Source organism: Apteryx rowi, unplaced genomic scaffold, assembly GCF_003343035.1.
Source record: "Apteryx rowi isolate R43461 unplaced genomic scaffold, aptRow1 scaffold_274, whole genome shotgun sequence".
Taxonomy (NCBI): Eukaryota; Metazoa; Chordata; class Aves; order Apterygiformes; family Apterygidae; genus Apteryx; species Apteryx rowi.
In genome coordinates, this window is record NW_020449130.1 from 473496 (window position 1) to 479174 (window position 5679).

Below are 5679 nucleotides of genomic sequence, written 5' to 3' on the forward strand. Positions count from 1 at the left end.
ATTTCACACTGGTTATTTTAACATAGTTCTCTGAAGAGGAGGAAGTGGGGCAAGCCAAACTAGTAGCCACTACAGTTTACTGAATGTAAACTGTATATGTGATGTTATTACCTACAGACAACTTTTTTCGAGCTAGAAAAACAGATGTGACCTAATATTCTGAGCACAGGCCTAAGAGTGAAGACCTCTAACTAATTTCAGTTGCTGACTACAAGCACAGCTACCACCAGTGATTTCACATACAAAATCTCACATACTCTCACAGTTCCTAAATTACTCTCCCTAGAGAGTTCACATATAAGCAAGAAAATGTAGGGAAACTTTTCAAAACATCTTTGCTGATCAAGTAGAACTTCTTGCTCATGCAAGATCCTCAATATCCGAAAGTAATGAATTCTTTTCAGAAACAAAGACAGTAATAAGTTTCTGTATTAGTTGGAAGTAAAATTTCATGAACACAACATCACAGAAACAAAAAGGTACCTCCTCTCAAAATACTAATCTGCAGACACAAACTGCATATCTGAAACAACTTTAAGCATGCCAATAACTTGCTGATTTTGTACCAGATCTAGAAAATGATCCCTGTACCAACAGTTTCACATCTTCATTTAGCAACAGTGCGCCTTATGACATTTTGGGTATCCTGGCTTATAAAATTTTGCCTAGCCATTCAGACTAGGATTCAGGAATAACTCATCGATTCCCACTTTTAAAAATACCAATAGAGCAAACAAAAGAAGCTYTTAAAATTTCAAAGTCTCACATTGATCTCCTCATTGTTGAAAGTAAACCTTTTCACTTCCAATCTGATATCTTTGGGATCTCAATCCAATAGCCACAGCTGTATAAGAATCATTTTACAGAAAAAATAAACAAAAAGCCCCAGATAAAAACTTATTAACTAAAGCTGAGTATTCTTTTGAAGACAAGCTATGAATATTTGAAGGCTGACTCCCCTCCTTGTAAGGAGAGAACAGTATCACACAGGTGTCAGTGCAGACTGCATTCCCCTCTCTAGGAACTACAGTGGACCCAAGTGTAGCAAGTGTTACATGGGACTGAAGACAACTCACTTTGAATCCTGGGATTACCTCTCTTTCATAATTTTGTTTAGTATTCAAAAACTACATGGTTTTCTATAACATGTCCACACAAACAAAGACAGTAATACAAATGCCACTCACGGGGACGAAAACATCAGTATGTTTTGTTCAAGCCATCACGAGCTATGGAGACAAAAGCATAACTTTTGCAGTGCAAATGGCATCTATGATGGGCTAGCAATGGTATTTCAGTAAAATCGTTACAGCATTACCCTGACCCAACAGAAACAAAATTATTTTGCAAAGAAATAAAAACAGAAGTAAATAACACCCGTTAATGAGAAGTGTACATTTCTGCTGACCTGAGAAACTTGCCTTAGTTTGACAATAGTTGCTCTAATAAATCCTTTACAGCCTTTACAGGTTTCCAGCCTGAAATGATGTTACAAGTTGTGATGAGAAAGGAAACCATCAAATTCTCCAAATAGCYTTCAGTAATTATTTCTCATTAATGACACAACTCCTTGGCCAACTTCTACACCAAGTAGCTAAGGACCAGTCTTTAGGACAGTGCTGCTGCTGCTAACATCTTTCTCTAGTTCAGGCTAATGAGCACTCTAGATTTAAGATAGTCCTCCCAAACAAAGCTTGGTTTGAGGCTCAGGAACTGCTGATGCTCAAACGGGACACACTGGAGGGGTGTGTGGTATGGGGGGGGGACCAAGCACTCAGCAACAGACGTAGTTTCAGTTTTGCTATATAAACTAACTTATGAAGTTTGGCCCACTTCTGCAAAAAGTTTCAGCTTGGGAAACATGAAAACATCCAAACAGCTCATTTCAGCAATTTTGGAATATTTGCTTTTAAAGTTGGATTATAAGGAGACAAAAACATTGCATAAGATATAGAAGAAGTGATAACTATTCCAGTGAAGATAATACCTAAGCACACTGCTAGGAGTATGGTATCTAAATAATACACTGTATTGCTAAGTTTAGGAAGTTTATTAACATTTACTAGCTTTTCACATATGTTTCAGAGATCACCATCATTCTGCCATCACAGATATTAAATATTCTGCAGGATAAAGTAAAAAGATCACTCCATATGTCAGAGTGCACATAGAAAACTAACATTTATTTAAAAAAACTCTAGCTATCCAAGTTCAAATGCAAATAAAAGAAGCTAAAGTTATTTCAAATCATTTCTACGTAGCAAGCTCAGAGAAAGAGCTATATACTATTTATGTTTTCAGTGTGTAGAAGGTATTTCATATTCTTGCAAAGCTATTATATGGGGAAGATATTCAGACCAGCAGCTGACAGGCAGGACAAGAACAGGTATACTCATGCTGAGGTATCATTCACTTATTCACCTTCCAACCTCATGAGACACAGCAGACAGGAGAGAGCAGACAGCATTCATGGTGCCATACTAAGTTGCTAGATGGGCTCAGCAAACAACTTCTTGTGTGATTCAGAAAGGGGCGTCCCACCATATGTGGGTGCCCTGCTTGCAGGTTTGCTTTTTGTACAGACAAGAAGCCTGACCTTGAGCAAGGCCTCAAGATGCAGTAAACATACCCTTCAAGCCTGAAAAACCTTTAGAAAAACCTTTTAGCACAGAAAATTAGGCCACACTGCTATGACACCACAGAATAGAAAGGTTCACTCCATTTCTTTTTAACACATTATTCTTACTACATGTAAATTCAAGGGAAAAAAAACCCTACAACAATACGTAGTCATCTTCACATCTTCAGAGACCTATAATTTTAAGTCATGTCATTCTGCTTCAAGTACCAATTTACTCAGCCAAGACTGGTGATCTTGTGCAGCTCACTTTAAATGAAAATCTTAATCACATGGCAGTGCACTAATAACATTGGTTAGGAATAAGTTCAAATACGATTAGTCTTAGCATGTGTGCATCTAAAAGCTTCTACAGCTAAATACTAAAATATCCACTCCTTAAAGGATGTAAATTAACTGATTTGGTGCGAACAACATAGTAAAAGCGAGGTTTTAAGAAGGCTTTATACAAGATGACAGTGCTTATTTGGGAAGCAAGGAACAACATAAAATAAAGAGATGAAGCTGATTGAGGAAGAAAAAAAAAGCAAGCTATGAGGTATGCATCACTAGCAGCATGCAGTAAAAGACTAAGTTCATTGATGAAGGCCACAGCAGGCTCTATTTTTAATTTTTTAACATGTAAGATTGCAGTGGTACTTGGATACATGACCTCTGACAAATGCTTAGGTAGGGAATGCAAACCATAGTGCTGAAAAGCATACAGACTGTCTCTGGAGGAGTTCTGGCTAAGAGAACAAAAAGATTTTTGAAAGAGATTCCTCTCTAAACCAGATAGACAATTGTTTTGGAAAAAAGAAGGACTATCCTTTTACGAACCAGGTATTACCAGGAATGCCTGTGTGCAACATATTAGACCTTTAATTTGCTTGTGACGTGCTTATTTCTTGCTTTTGTGAACGTAGGTCAGTTACTTCACAAAACCAGTTGCAACCCATCATGCCCTAGCTCTTAGATACCAGTATTCCCTTTCAGAAAAATTTCATTAGGTATACTGGGCAGACATTATAAAAACCTCCTGTACTTCGCAAAATTCGTAACTCTCATAAAACCCAGTACACACAGATATACAAATACCACCTAATCTCAGTTCAGAGATTCCCATATGCCAGTCTGAAGAAGGTGGGGATAAAAACAACTAACTGAACACAGAAATGGCTTTTAAAAACAGTCCATTCTTAGGAGTTTGTCCATTATGCAGCAGAAAAATTAACATGATGGGAACATCATGAAAGGGCTTAACAGGTTTATCAGTGATGCACAGTTGCACACGGTGACATTATCTGAGCTGGTAATGAAAAATCACCTAGTGACATCAGAGAGTTTATAAAGGGCAAAAAATCTGTTTTTTTGAAGCGGGGGGGAGAAGAAAGGGAGGGACTAATTATTAAGAAGTATCCTTTCTTCAATGGCATGGAAACTCTCCACATAGTCTCTATTCCACGAACAGCCCTTCGGCCAATYTCATCATGGGGCATCAGCTTTGCTTCATGCCATCGTATCTGTGAATATAGCCCCTCTGTCCCCTCCCTACAGCCCTACAGAGGAAAAGCCTACTGCGCCAAACAGAGRAATCACGTCCGAGAGACAGACATTTATGGTACATCAGTCTCCTCAGTGAAAAGTTATTTCTCTGACTCTGTCAATAAAGAGAGGCAAGATTAGAGCAAGGTATGAAAAGAAAACTCAAAATTGTTTGCTCTTTTCAGAATTAAAGACAGTTTCCCCATTTGAAAACTTGATGTTTCATCAGCAACAGCGCTAAATGCAAAAAAATGAAATTTAAAAATAAATAATAGAAAAATACAATAGAAAATACTTTTTGTAAGTGTTCAAAGGAGAAGAGAGACAGAACACACACATGCCCTGATCCAGCAAATGAAACAACCAACCAATAAATAATTTTTTTGACAAATAATTATTAAGATAAAAAAAATTATCTGCACTATATGCACACTTTGGGAAGCACAGATGCACTTACTATTTCCACCTGTACCCTTCCACCCACCTAGGAAAAAAAAGTACATCCAAGAATAAGAAACAAAAGCCACACATCTCTGACCAAAATCTGTTGGTATGGATGTAAAAATTCGTGCCATTAGACAAAGAGGCATGCTACTACGCTGGACAACACTGGTGTTGGAAGAATTAATCATTCACAGATCAACAATTGGTTCTTTCATCTCCGATTTTCTCAGACTAAACCATTATGTATTTTTTTCCACCTACTGATCCTGTTACACTCCAATTTTTCAGCTGCATGTAGCAAAGACACCTGAAAGACAACACTTGTATTTCCAGAATGTATCTAATCGAAAGAAATAATCTTAATAATAAAGGGATGGACTCCATCTGCTATGATGGACTATATCATTTTGCCAATGCAAAGGACTGACTKAATACACAACTCTGTGAAAAGATCACCATCCCACGAGCTATGAAAGAAACGTGAAAGGCGAGCTGAAGTGTGCCCAAGTCACTCTTCCTGGCTGTCCACCAAAGGCAGTTCACGTAAGCTAATCCAGGGGATAGCTGACTTTTTACCAAACAACGTTTTGAGGAGCAAATACTTCAGCTGATCAAAAACTAAATTATATGCATATATTCAACCTCATATTTAAAATTAAGGTGTATTCTGATTAGCCAAAGCATCAGGACATTGGGTCGTTACCAAATGGGTTGGAATATGGCTTTTTTTTTTTTCCTAGAGTATCACTGCAGAGGTGGACAGAAGTATTCACGACCACCAGGGCACTGCGGCCCGGCCGCACGGCGCTGTCCCGGGAGACGCGCGTCCCGTACACCCTCACCCCCGCAGGCTGCGCGGGCGGCACCGGCCCACCCGCTGCCCGACGGCGCGCCCCGTCGCCGCTCGCCGTTGCCGCCTGCACGGGCCACGGCCGAGGCGTGAATTTCGGGTGGGAGCCGGCCGGGAGGAGGCGGGGGAGGCCGAGCCGCCTCTCGCGGCCGCCGCGGGCCCCGGCGCACGCCGCCCCCGCGCAAGGCAGTTCCCCGGCGAGGCACCGGACAGATAACGGCGC